Raw genomic sequence first — 17819 nt, forward strand, 5'->3', positions numbered from 1 at the left:
CATTATTAAATATACTGTCCCCCATAATAAATTATTAAATATACTGCCCCCATAATAAATTATTAAATATACTGCCCCCCATAATACATTATTAAATATACTGCCCCCATAATTAATTATTAAATATACTGCCCCCATAATACATTATTAAATATACTGCCCCCATAATTAATTATTAAATATACTGCCCCCATAATACATTATTAAATATACTGTCCCCATAATAAATTATTAAATATACTGTCCCCATAATACATTATTAAATATACTGCCCCCCATAATACATTATTAAATATACTGCCCCCCATAATAAATTATTAAATATACTGCCCCCATAATACATTATTAAATATACTGTCCCCCATAATACATTATTAAATATACTGCCCCCATAGTAAATTATTAAATATACTGCCCCCATAATTAATTATTAAATATTCTGCCCCCATAATACATTATTAAATATACTGCCCCCATAATTAATTATTAAATATACTGCCCCCATAATACATTATTAAATATACTGCCCCCATAATAAATTATTGAATATACTGTCCCCATAATAAATTATTAAATATACTGTCCTCATAATAAATTATTAAATATACTGTCCCCATAATACATTATTAAATATACTGCCCCCCATAAAACATTATTAAATATACTGCCCCCCATTATTAAATATACTGCCCCCCATAATACATTATTAAATATACTGCCCCCCATTATTAAATATACTGTCCCCCATAATAAATTATTAAATATACTGCCCCCCATAAAACATTATTAAATATACTGCCCCCCATTATTAAATATACTGCCCCCCATAATACATTATTAAATATACTGCCCCCCATTATTAAATATACTGTCCCCCATAATAAATTATTAAATATACTGCCCCCATAATAAATTATTAAATATACTGCCCCCATAATACATTATTAAATATACTGTCCCCCATAATAAATTATTAAATATACTGCCCCCCATAATACATTATCAAATATACTGCCCCCAATAATATATTATTAAATATATTGCCCCCAAAATACATTATTAAATATACTGTCCCCCATAATAAATGATTAAATATACTGCCCCCATAATACATTATCAAATATACTGCCCCCAATAATATATTATTAAATATATTGCCCCCAAAATACATTATTAAATATACTGTCCCCATAATAAATTATTAAATATACTGCCCCCCATTATTAAATATACTGCCCCCCATAATACATTATTAAATATACTGCCCCCATAATACATTATTAAATATACTGTCCCCATAATTAATTATTAAATATACTGCCCCCATAATACATTATTAAATATACTGCCCCCATAATTAATTATTAAATATACTGCCCCCATAATACATTATTAAATATACTGCCCCCATAATAAATTATTGAATATACTGTCCCCATAATAAATTATTAAATATACTGTCCCCATAATACATTATTAAATATACTGCCCCCCATAAAACATTATTAAATATACTGCCCCCCATTATTAAATATACTGCCCCCCATAATACATTATTAAATATACTGCCCCCCATTATTAAATATACTGTCCCCCATAATAAATTATTAAATATACTGCCCCCATAATAAATTATTAAATATACTGCCCCCATAATAAATTATTGAATATAATGTCCCCATAATAAATTATTAAATATACTGTCCCCATAATACATTATTAAATATACTGTCCCCATAATAAATTATTAAATATACTGCCCCCCATTATTAAATATACTGCCCCCCATAATACATTATTAAATATACTGCCCCCATAATACATTATTAAATATACTGCCCCCATAATAAATTATTGAATATACTGTCCCCATAATAAATTATTAAATATACTGTCCCCATAATACATTATTAAATATACTGCCCCCCATAAAACATTATTAAATATACTGCCCCCCATTATTAAATATACTGCCCCCCATAATACATTATTAAATATACTGCCCCCCATTATTAAATATACTGTCCCCCATAATAAATTATTAAATATACTGCCCCCATAATAAATTATTAAATATACTGCCCCCCATAATACATTATTAAATATACTGCCCCCATAATTAATTATTAAATATACTGCCCCCATAATACATTATTAAATATACTGCCCCCATAATTAATTATTAAATATACTGCCCCCATAATACATTATTAAATATACTGCCCCCATAATAAATTATTGAATATACTGTCCCCATAATAAATTATTAAATATACTGTCCCCATAATACATTATTAAATATACTGCCCCCCATAAAACATTATTAAATATACTGCCCCCCATTATTAAATATACTGCCCCCCATAAAACATTATTAAATATACTGCCCCCCATTATTAAATATACTGCCCCCCATAATACATTATTAAATATACTGCCCCCCATTATTAAATATACTGTCCCCCATAATAAATTATTAAATATACTGCCCCCATAATAAATTATTAAATATACTGCCCCCATAATAAATTATTGAATATAATGTCCCCATAATAAATTATTAAATATACTGTCCCCATAATACATTATTAAATATACTGTCCCCATAATAAATTATTAAATATACTGCCCCCCATTATTAAATATACTGCCCCCCATAATACATTATTAAATATACTGCCCCCATAATACATTATTAAATATACTGTCCCCATAATTAATTATTAAATATACTGCCCCCATAATACATTATTAAATATACTGCCCCCATAATTAATTATTAAATATACTGCCCCCATAATACATTATTAAATATACTGCCCCCATAATAAATTATTGAATATACTGTCCCCATAATAAATTATTAAATATACTGTCCCCATAAAACATTATTAAATATACTGCCCCCCATTATTAAATATACTGCCCCCCATAATACATTATTAAATATACTGCCCCCCATTATTAAATATACTGTCCCCCATAATAAATTATTAAATATACTGCCCCCATAATAAATTATTAAATATACTGCCCCCCATAATACATTATTAAATATACTGCCCCCATAATTAATTATTAAATATACTGCCCCCATAATACATTATTAAATATACTGCCCCCATAATTAATTATTAAATATACTGCCCCCATAATACATTATTAAATATACTGTCCCCATAATAAATTATTAAATATACTGTCCCCATAATACATTATTAAATATACTGCCCCCCATAATACATTATTAAATATACTGCCCCCCATAATAAATTATTAAATATACTGCCCCCATAATACATTATTAAATATACTGTCCCCCATAATACATTATTAAATATACTGCCCCCATAGTAAATTATTAAATATACTGCCCCCATAATTAATTATTAAATATTCTGCCCCCATAATACATTATTAAATATACTGCCCCCATAATTAATTATTAAATATACTGCCCCCATAATACATTATTAAATATACTGCCCCCATAATAAATTATTGAATATACTGTCCCCATAATAAATTATTAAATATACTGTCCTCATAATAAATTATTAAATATACTGTCCCCATAATACATTATTAAATATACTGCCCCCCATAAAACATTATTAAATATACTGCCCCCCATTATTAAATATACTGCCCCCCATAATACATTATTAAATATACTGCCCCCCATTATTAAATATACTGTCCCCCATAATAAATTATTAAATATACTGCCCCCCATAAAACATTATTAAATATACTGCCCCCCATTATTAAATATACTGCCCCCCATAATACATTATTAAATATACTGCCCCCCATTATTAAATATACTGTCCCCCATAATAAATTATTAAATATACTGCCCCCATAATAAATTATTAAATATACTGCCCCCATAATACATTATTAAATATACTGTCCCCCATAATAAATTATTAAATATACTGCCCCCCATAATACATTATCAAATATACTGCCCCCAATAATATATTATTAAATATATTGCCCCCAAAATACATTATTAAATATACTGTCCCCCATAATAAATGATTAAATATACTGCCCCCATAATACATTATCAAATATACTGCCCCCAATAATATATTATTAAATATATTGCCCCCAAAATACATTATTAAATATACTGTCCCCATAATAAATTATTAAATATACTGCCCCCCATTATTAAATATACTGCCCCCCATAATACATTATTAAATATACTGCCCCCATAATACATTATTAAATATACTGTCCCCATAATTAATTATTAAATATACTGCCCCCATAATACATTATTAAATATACTGCCCCCATAATTAATTATTAAATATACTGCCCCCATAATACATTATTAAATATACTGCCCCCATAATAAATTATTGAATATACTGTCCCCATAATAAATTATTAAATATACTGTCCCCATAATACATTATTAAATATACTGCCCCCCATAAAACATTATTAAATATACTGCCCCCCATTATTAAATATACTGCCCCCCATAATACATTATTAAATATACTGCCCCCCATTATTAAATATACTGTCCCCCATAATAAATTATTAAATATACTGCCCCCATAATAAATTATTAAATATACTGCCCCCATAATAAATTATTGAATATAATGTCCCCATAATAAATTATTAAATATACTGTCCCCATAATACATTATTAAATATACTGTCCCCATAATAAATTATTAAATATACTGCCCCCCATTATTAAATATACTGCCCCCCATAATACATTATTAAATATACTGCCCCCATAATACATTATTAAATATACTGCCCCCATAATAAATTATTGAATATACTGTCCCCATAATAAATTATTAAATATACTGTCCCCATAATACATTATTAAATATACTGCCCCCCATAAAACATTATTAAATATACTGCCCCCCATTATTAAATATACTGCCCCCCATAATACATTATTAAATATACTGCCCCCCATTATTAAATATACTGTCCCCCATAATAAATTATTAAATATACTGCCCCCATAATAAATTATTAAATATACTGCCCCCCATAATACATTATTAAATATACTGCCCCCATAATTAATTATTAAATATACTGCCCCCATAATACATTATTAAATATACTGCCCCCATAATTAATTATTAAATATACTGCCCCCATAATACATTATTAAATATACTGCCCCCATAATAAATTATTGAATATACTGTCCCCATAATAAATTATTAAATATACTGTCCCCATAATACATTATTAAATATACTGCCCCCCATAAAACATTATTAAATATACTGCCCCCCATTATTAAATATACTGCCCCCCATAAAACATTATTAAATATACTGCCCCCCATTATTAAATATACTGCCCCCCATAATACATTATTAAATATACTGCCCCCCATTATTAAATATACTGTCCCCCATAATAAATTATTAAATATACTGCCCCCATAATAAATTATTAAATATACTGCCCCCATAATAAATTATTGAATATAATGTCCCCATAATAAATTATTAAATATACTGTCCCCATAATACATTATTAAATATACTGTCCCCATAATAAATTATTAAATATACTGCCCCCCATTATTAAATATACTGCCCCCCATAATACATTATTAAATATACTGCCCCCATAATACATTATTAAATATACTGTCCCCATAATTAATTATTAAATATACTGCCCCCATAATACATTATTAAATATACTGCCCCCATAATTAATTATTAAATATACTGCCCCCATAATACATTATTAAATATACTGCCCCCATAATAAATTATTGAATATACTGTCCCCATAATAAATTATTAAATATACTGTCCCCATAATACATTATTAAATATACTGCCCCCCATAAAACATTATTAAATATACTGCCCCCCATTATTAAATATACTGCCCCCCATAATACATTATTAAATATACTGCCCCCCATTATTAAATATACTGTCCCCCATAATAAATTATTAAATATACTGCCCCCATAATAAATTATTAAATATACTGCCCCCCATAATACATTATTAAATATACTGCCCCCATAATTAATTATTAAATATACTGCCCCCATAATACATTATTAAATATACTGCCCCCATAATTAATTATTAAATATACTGCCCCCATAATACATTATTAAATATACTGCCCCCATAATAAATTATTGAATATACTGTCCCCATAATAAATTATTAAATATACTGTCCCCATAATACATTATTAAATATACTGCCCCCCATAAAACATTATTAAATATACTGCCCCCCATTATTAAATATACTGCCCCCCATAATACATTATTAAATATACTGCCCCCCATTATTAAATATACTGTCCCCCATAATAAATTATTAAATATACTGCCCCCATAATAAATTATTAAATATACTGCCCCCATAATACATTATTAAATATACTGTCCCCCATAATAAATTATTAAATATACTGCCCCCCATAATACATTATCAAATATACTGCCCCCAATAATATATTATTAAATATATTGCCCCCAAAATACATTATTAAATATACTGTCCCCCATAATACATTATTAAATATACTGCCCCCATAATAAATTATTAAATATACTGCCCCCATAATTAATTATTAAATATTCTGCCCCCATAATACATTATTAAATATACTGTCCCCATAATAAATTATTAAATATACTGCCCCCCATTATTAAATATACTGCCCCCCATAATACATTATTAAATATACTGCCCCCATAATACATTATTAAATATACTGTCCCCATAATTAATTATTAAATATACTGCCCCCATAATACATTATTAAATATACTGCCCCCATAATAAATTATTGAATATACTGTCCCCATAATAAATTATTAAATATACTGTCCCCATAATACATTATTAAATATACTGCCCCCCATAAAACATTATTAAATATACTGCCCCCCATTATTAAATATACTGCCCCCCATAATACATTATTAAATATACTGCCCCCCATTATTAAATATACTGTCCCCCATAATAAATTATTAAATATACTGCCCCCATAATAAATTATTAAATATACTGCCCCCATAATAAATTATTGAATATAATGTCCCCATAATAAATTATTAAATATACTGTCCCCATAATACATTATTAAATATACTGTCCCCATAATAAATTATTAAATATACTGCCCCCCATTATTAAATATACTGCCCCCCATAATACATTATTAAATATACTGCCCCCATAATACATTATTAAATATACTGCCCCCATAATAAATTATTGAATATACTGTCCCCATAATAAATTATTAAATATACTGTCCCCATAATACATTATTAAATATACTGCCCCCCATAAAACATTATTAAATATACTGCCCCCCATTATTAAATATACTGCCCCCCATAATACATTATTAAATATACTGCCCCCCATTATTAAATATACTGTCCCCCATAATAAATTATTAAATATACTGCCCCCATAATAAATTATTAAATATACTGCCCCCCATAATACATTATTAAATATACTGCCCCCATAATTAATTATTAAATATACTGCCCCCATAATACATTATTAAATATACTGCCCCCATAATTAATTATTAAATATACTGCCCCCATAATACATTATTAAATATACTGCCCCCATAATAAATTATTGAATATACTGTCCCCATAATAAATTATTAAATATACTGTCCCCATAATACATTATTAAATATACTGCCCCCCATAAAACATTATTAAATATACTGCCCCCCATTATTAAATATACTGCCCCCCATAAAACATTATTAAATATACTGCCCCCCATTATTAAATATACTGCCCCCCATAATACATTATTAAATATACTGCCCCCCATTATTAAATATACTGTCCCCCATAATAAATTATTAAATATACTGCCCCCATAATAAATTATTAAATATACTGCCCCCATAATAAATTATTGAATATAATGTCCCCATAATAAATTATTAAATATACTGTCCCCATAATACATTATTAAATATACTGTCCCCATAATAAATTATTAAATATACTGCCCCCCATTATTAAATATACTGCCCCCCATAATACATTATTAAATATACTGCCCCCATAATACATTATTAAATATACTGTCCCCATAATTAATTATTAAATATACTGCCCCCATAATACATTATTAAATATACTGCCCCCATAATTAATTATTAAATATACTGCCCCCATAATACATTATTAAATATACTGCCCCCATAATAAATTATTGAATATACTGTCCCCATAATAAATTATTAAATATACTGTCCCCATAATACATTATTAAATATACTGCCCCCCATAAAACATTATTAAATATACTGCCCCCCATTATTAAATATACTGCCCCCCATAATACATTATTAAATATACTGCCCCCCATTATTAAATATACTGTCCCCCATAATAAATTATTAAATATACTGCCCCCATAATAAATTATTAAATATACTGCCCCCCATAATACATTATTAAATATACTGCCCCCATAATTAATTATTAAATATACTGCCCCCATAATACATTATTAAATATACTGCCCCCATAATTAATTATTAAATATACTGCCCCCATAATACATTATTAAATATACTGCCCCCATAATAAATTATTGAATATACTGTCCCCATAATAAATTATTAAATATACTGTCCCCATAATACATTATTAAATATACTGCCCCCCATAAAACATTATTAAATATACTGCCCCCCATTATTAAATATACTGCCCCCCATAATACATTATTAAATATACTGCCCCCCATTATTAAATATACTGTCCCCCATAATAAATTATTAAATATACTGCCCCCATAATAAATTATTAAATATACTGCCCCCATAATACATTATTAAATATACTGTCCCCCATAATAAATTATTAAATATACTGCCCCCCATAATACATTATCAAATATACTGCCCCCAATAATATATTATTAAATATATTGCCCCCAAAATACATTATTAAATATACTGTCCCCCATAATACATTATTAAATATACTGCCCCCATAATAAATTATTAAATATACTGCCCCCATAATTAATTATTAAATATTCTGCCCCCATAATACATTATTAAATATACTGTCCCCATAATAAATTATTAAATATACTGCCCCCCATTATTAAATATACTGCCCCCCATAATACATTATTAAATATACTGCCCCCATAATACATTATTAAATATACTGTCCCCATAATTAATTATTAAATATACTGCCCCCATAATACATTATTAAATATACTGCCCCCATAATTAATTATTAAATATACTGCCCCCATAATACATTATTAAATATACTGCCCCCATAATAAATTATTGAATATACTGTCCCCATAATAAATTATTAAATATACTGTCCCCATAATACATTATTAAATATACTGCCCCCCATAAAACATTATTAAATATACTGCCCCCCATTATTAAATATACTGCCCCCCATAATACATTATTAAATATACTGCCCCCCATTATTAAATATACTGTCCCCCATAATAAATTATTAAATATACTGCCCCCATAATAAATTATTAAATATACTGCCCCCATAATAAATTATTGAATATAATGTCCCCATAATAAATTATTAAATATACTGTCCCCATAATACATTATTAAATATACTGTCCCCATAATAAATTATTAAATATACTGCCCCCCATTATTAAATATACTGCCCCCCATAATACATTATTAAATATACTGCCCCCATAATACATTATTAAATATACTGTCCCCATAATTAATTATTAAATATACTGCCCCCATAATACATTATTAAATATACTGCCCCCATAATTAATTATTAAATATACTGCCCCCATAATACATTATTAAATATACTGCCCCCATAATAAATTATTGAATATACTGTCCCCATAATAAATTATTAAATATACTGTCCCCATAATACATTATTAAATATACTGCCCCCCATAAAACATTATTAAATATACTGCCCCCCATTATTAAATATACTGCCCCCCATAATACATTATTAAATATACTGCCCCCCATTATTAAATATACTGTCCCCCATAATAAATTATTAAATATACTGCCCCCATAATAAATTATTAAATATACTGCCCCCCATAATACATTATTAAATATACTGCCCCCATAATTAATTATTAAATATACTGCCCCCATAATACATTATTAAATATACTGCCCCCATAATTAATTATTAAATATACTGCCCCCATAATACATTATTAAATATACTGTCCCCATAATAAATTATTAAATATACTGTCCCCATAATACATTATTAAATATACTGCCCCCCATAATACATTATTAAATATACTGCCCCCCATAATAAATTATTAAATATACTGCCCCCATAATACATTATTAAATATACTGTCCCCCATAATACATTATTAAATATACTGCCCCCATAGTAAATTATTAAATATACTGCCCCCATAATTAATTATTAAATATTCTGCCCCCATAATACATTATTAAATATACTGCCCCCATAATTAATTATTAAATATACTGCCCCCATAATACATTATTAAATATACTGCCCCCATAATAAATTATTGAATATACTGTCCCCATAATAAATTATTAAATATACTGTCTCCATAGTACATTATTAAATATACTGCCCCCCATAATAAATTATTAAATATACTGTCCCCCATAATAAATTATTAAATATACTGCCCCCCATTATTAAATATACTGCCCCCATAATAAATTTTTAAATATACTGCCCCCCATAATAATTATTAAATATACTGCCCCCATAATACATTATTAAATATAATGTCCCCCATAATAAATTATTAAATATACTGCCCCCCATAATACATTATTAAATATACTGCCCCCATAATTAATTATTAAATATACTGCCCCCATAATACATTATTAAATATACTGCCCCCATAATAAATTATTGAATATACTGTCCCCATAATAAATTATTAAATATACTGTCCTCATAATAAATTATTAAATATACTGTCCCCATAATACATTATTAAATATACTGCCCCCCATAAAACATTATTAAATATACTGCCCCCCATTATTAAATATACTGCCCCCCATAATACATTATTAAATATACTGCCCCCCATTATTAAATATACTGTCCCCCATAATAAATTATTAAATATACTGCCCCCCATAAAACATTATTAAATATACTGCCCCCCATTATTAAATATACTGCCCCCCATAATACATTATTAAATATACTGCCCCCCATTATTAAATATACTGTCCCCCATAATAAATTATTAAATATACTGCCCCCATAATAAATTATTAAATATACTGCCCCCATAATACATTATTAAATATACTGTCCCCCATAATAAATTATTAAATATACTGCCCCCCATAATACATTATCAAATATACTGCCCCCAATAATATATTATTAAATATATTGCCCCCAAAATACATTATTAAATATACTGTCCCCCATAATAAATGATTAAATATACTGCCCCCATAATACATTATCAAATATACTGCCCCCAATAATATATTATTAAATATATTGCCCCCAAAATACATTATTAAATATACTGTCCCCATAATAAATTATTAAATATACTGCCCCCCATTATTAAATATACTGCCCCCCATAATACATTATTAAATATACTGCCCCCATAATACATTATTAAATATACTGTCCCCATAATTAATTATTAAATATACTGCCCCCATAATACATTATTAAATATACTGCCCCCATAATTAATTATTAAATATACTGCCCCCATAATACATTATTAAATATACTGCCCCCATAATAAATTATTGAATATACTGTCCCCATAATAAATTATTAAATATACTGTCCCCATAATACATTATTAAATATACTGCCCCCCATAAAACATTATTAAATATACTGCCCCCCATTATTAAATATACTGCCCCCCATAATACATTATTAAATATACTGCCCCCCATTATTAAATATACTGTCCCCCATAATAAATTATTAAATATACTGCCCCCATAATAAATTATTAAATATACTGCCCCCATAATAAATTATTGAATATAATGTCCCCATAATAAATTATTAAATATACTGTCCCCATAATACATTATTAAATATACTGTCCCCATAATAAATTATTAAATATACTGCCCCCCATTATTAAATATACTGCCCCCCATAATACATTATTAAATATACTGCCCCCATAATACATTATTAAATATACTGCCCCCATAATAAATTATTGAATATACTGTCCCCATAATAAATTATTAAATATACTGTCCCCATAATACATTATTAAATATACTGCCCCCCATAAAACATTATTAAATATACTGCCCCCCATTATTAAATATACTGCCCCCCATAATACATTATTAAATATACTGCCCCCCATTATTAAATATACTGTCCCCCATAATAAATTATTAAATATACTGCCCCCATAATAAATTATTAAATATACTGCCCCCCATAATACATTATTAAATATACTGCCCCCATAATTAATTATTAAATATACTGCCCCCATAATACATTATTAAATATACTGCCCCCATAATTAATTATTAAATATACTGCCCCCATAATACATTATTAAATATACTGCCCCCATAATAAATTATTGAATATACTGTCCCCATAATAAATTATTAAATATACTGTCCCCATAATACATTATTAAATATACTGCCCCCCATAAAACATTATTAAATATACTGCCCCCCATTATTAAATATACTGCCCCCCATAAAACATTATTAAATATACTGCCCCCCATTATTAAATATACTGCCCCCCATAATACATTATTAAATATACTGCCCCCCATTATTAAATATACTGTCCCCCATAATAAATTATTAAATATACTGCCCCCATAATAAATTATTAAATATACTGCCCCCATAATAAATTATTGAATATAATGTCCCCATAATAAATTATTAAATATACTGTCCCCATAATACATTATTAAATATACTGTCCCCATAATAAATTATTAAATATACTGCCCCCCATTATTAAATATACTGCCCCCCATAATACATTATTAAATATACTGCCCCCATAATACATTATTAAATATACTGTCCCCATAATTAATTATTAAATATACTGCCCCCATAATACATTATTAAATATACTGCCCCCATAATTAATTATTAAATATACTGCCCCCATAATACATTATTAAATATACTGCCCCCATAATAAATTATTGAATATACTGTCCCCATAATAAATTATTAAATATACTGTCCCCATAATACATTATTAAATATACTGCCCCCCATAAAACATTATTAAATATACTGCCCCCCATTATTAAATATACTGCCCCCCATAATACATTATTAAATATACTGCCCCCCATTATTAAATATACTGTCCCCCATAATAAATTATTAAATATACTGCCCCCATAATAAATTATTAAATATACTGCCCCCCATAATACATTATTAAATATACTGCCCCCATAATTAATTATTAAATATACTGCCCCCATAATACATTATTAAATATACTGCCCCCATAATTAATTATTAAATATACTGCCCCCATAATACATTATTAAATATACTGTCCCCATAATAAATTATTAAATATACTGTCCCCATAATACATTATTAAATATACTGCCCCCCATAATACATTATTAAATATACTGCCCCCCATAATAAATTATTAAATATACTGCCCCCATAATACATTATTAAATATACTGTCCCCCATAATACATTATTAAATATACTGCCCCCATAGTAAATTATTAAATATACTGCCCCCATAATTAATTATTAAATATTCTGCCCCCATAATACATTATTAAATATACTGCCCCCATAATTAATTATTAAATATACTGCCCCCATAATACATTATTAAATATACTGCCCCCATAATAAATTATTGAATATACTGTCCCCATAATAAATTATTAAATATACTGTCTCCATAGTACATTATTAAATATACTGCCCCCCATAATAAATTATTAAATATACTGTCCCCCATAATAAATTATTAAATATACTGCCCCCCATTATTAAATATACTGCCCCCATAATAAATTTTTAAATATACTGCCCCCCATAATAATTATTAAATATACTGCCCCCATAATACATTATTAAATATAATGTCCCCCATAATAAATTATTAAATATACTGCCCCCCATAATACATTATTAAATATACTGCCCCCATAATTAATTATTAAATATACTGCCCCCATAATACATTATTAAATATACTGCCCCCATAATAAATTATTGAATATACTGTCCCCATAATAAATTATTAAATATACTGTCCTCATAATAAATTATTAAATATACTGTCCCCATAATACATTATTAAATATACTGCCCCCCATAAAACATTATTAAATATACTGCCCCCCATTATTAAATATACTGCCCCCCATAATACATTATTAAATATACTGCCCCCCATTATTAAATATACTGTCCCCCATAATAAATTATTAAATATACTGCCCCCCATAAAACATTATTAAATATACTGCCCCCCATTATTAAATATACTGCCCCCCATAATACATTATTAAATATACTGCCCCCCATTATTAAATATACTGTCCCCCATAATAAATTATTAAATATACTGCCCCCATAATAAATTATTAAATATACTGCCCCCATAATACATTATTAAATATACTGTCCCCCATAATAAATTATTAAATATACTGCCCCCCATAATACATTATCAAATATACTGCCCCCAATAATATATTATTAAATATATTGCCCCCAAAATACATTATTAAATATACTGTCCCCCATAATAAATGATTAAATATACTGCCCCCATAATACATTATCAAATATACTGCCCCCAATAATATATTATTAAATATATTGCCCCCAAAATACATTATTAAATATACTGTCCCCATAATAAATTATTAAATATACTGCCCCCCATTATTAAATATACTGCCCCCCATAATACATTATTAAATATACTGCCCCCATAATACATTATTAAATATACTGTCCCCATAATTAATTATTAAATATACTGCCCCCATAATACATTATTAAATATACTGCCCCCATAATTAATTATTAAATATACTGCCCCCATAATACATTATTAAATATACTGCCCCCATAATAAATTATTGAATATACTGTCCCCATAATAAATTATTAAATATACTGTCCCCATAATACATTATTAAATATACTGCCCCCCATAAAACATTATTAAATATACTGCCCCCCATTATTAAATATACTGCCCCCCATAATACATTATTAAATATACTGCCCCCCATTATTAAATATACTGTCCCCCATAATAAATTATTAAATATACTGCCCCCATAATAAATTATTAAATATACTGCCCCCATAATAAATTATTGAATATAATGTCCCCATAATAAATTATTAAATATACTGTCCCCATAATACATTATTAAATATACTGTCCCCATAATAAATTATTAAATATACTGCCCCCCATTATTAAATATACTGCCCCCCATAATACATTATTAAATATACTGCCCCCATAATACATTATTAAATATACTGCCCCCATAATAAATTATTGAATATACTGTCCCCATAATAAATTATTAAATATACTGTCCCCATAATACATTATTAAATATACTGCCCCCCATAAAACATTATTAAATATACTGCCCCCCATTATTAAATATACTGCCCCCCATAATACATTATTAAATATACTGCCCCCCATTATTAAATATACTGTCCCCCATAATAAATTATTAAATATACTGCCCCCATAATAAATTATTAAATATACTGCCCCCCATAATACATTATTAAATATACTGCCCCCATAATTAATTATTAAATATACTGCCCCCATAATACATTATTAAATATACTGCCCCCATAATTAATTATTAAATATACTGCCCCCATAATACATTATTAAATATACTGCCCCCATAATAAATTATTGAATATACTGTCCCCATAATAAATTATTAAATATACTGTCCCCATAATACATTATTAAATATACTGCCCCCCATAAAACATTATTAAATATACTGCCCCCCATTATTAAATATACTGCCCCCCATAAAACATTATTAAATATACTGCCCCCCATTATTAAATATACTGCCCCCCATAATACATTATTAAATATACTGCCCCCCATTATTAAATATACTGTCCCCCATAATAAATTATTAAATATACTGCCCCCATAATAAATTATTAAATATACTGCCCCCATAATAAATTATTGAATATAATGTCCCCATAATAAATTATTAAATATACTGTCCCCATAATACATTATTAAATATACTGTCCCCATAATAAATTATTAAATATACTGCCCCCCATTATTAAATATACTGCCCCCCATAATACATTATTAAATATACTGCCCCCATAATACATTATTAAATATACTGTCCCCATAATTAATTATTAAATATACTGCCCCCATAATACATTATTAAATATACTGCCCCCATAATTAATTATTAAATATACTGCCCCCATAATACATTATTAAATATACTGCCCCCATAATAAATTATTGAATATACTGTCCCCATAATAAATTATTAAATATACTGTCCCCATAATACATTATTAAATATACTGCCCCCCATAAAACATTATTAAATATACTGCCCCCCATTATTAAATATACTGCCCCCCATAATACATTATTAAATATACTGCCCCCCATTATTAAATATACTGTCCCCCATAATAAATTATTAAATATACTGCCCCCATAATAAATTATTAAATATACTGCCCCCCATAATACATTATTAAATATACTGCCCCCATAATTAATTATTAAATATACTGCCCCCATAATACATTATTAAATATACTGCCCCCATAATTAATTATTAAATATACTGCCCCCATAATACATTATTAAATATACTGCCCCCATAATAAATTATTGAATATACTGTCCCCATAATAAATTATTAAATATACTGTCCCCATAATACATTATTAAATATACTGCCCCCCATAAAACATTATTAAATATACTGCCCCCCATTATTAAATATACTGCCCCCCATAATACATTATTAAATATACTGCCCCCCATTATTAAATATACTGTCCCCCATAATAAATTATTAAATATACTGCCCCCATAATACATTATTAAATATACTGTCCCCCATAATAAATTATTAAATATACTGCCCCCCATAATACATTATCAAATATACTGCCCCCAATAATATATTATTAAATATATTGCCCCCAAAATACATTATTAAATATACTGTCCCCCATAATACATTATTAAATATACTGCCCCCATAATAAATTATTAAATATACTGCCCCCATAATTAATTATTAAATATTCTGCCCCCATAATACATTATTAAATATACTGTCCCCATAATAAATTATTAAATATACTGCCCCCCATTATTAAATATACTGCCCCCCATAATACATTATTAAATATACTGCCCCCATAATACATTATTAAATATACTGTCCCCATAATTAATTATTAAATATACTGCCCCCATAATACATTATTAAATATACTGCCCCCATAATAAATTATTGAATATACTGTCCCCATAATAAATTATTAAATATACTGTCCCCATAATACATTATTAAATATACTGCCCCCCATAAAACATTATTAAATATACTGCCCCCCATTATTAAATATACTGCCCCCCATAATACATTATTAAATATACTGCCCCCCATTATTAAATATACTGTCCCCCATAATAAATTATTAAATATACT

The sequence above is a fragment of the Engystomops pustulosus genome, unplaced genomic scaffold, assembly GCF_040894005.1.
Source record: "Engystomops pustulosus unplaced genomic scaffold, aEngPut4.maternal MAT_SCAFFOLD_35, whole genome shotgun sequence".
Taxonomy (NCBI): domain Eukaryota; kingdom Metazoa; phylum Chordata; class Amphibia; order Anura; family Leptodactylidae; genus Engystomops; species Engystomops pustulosus.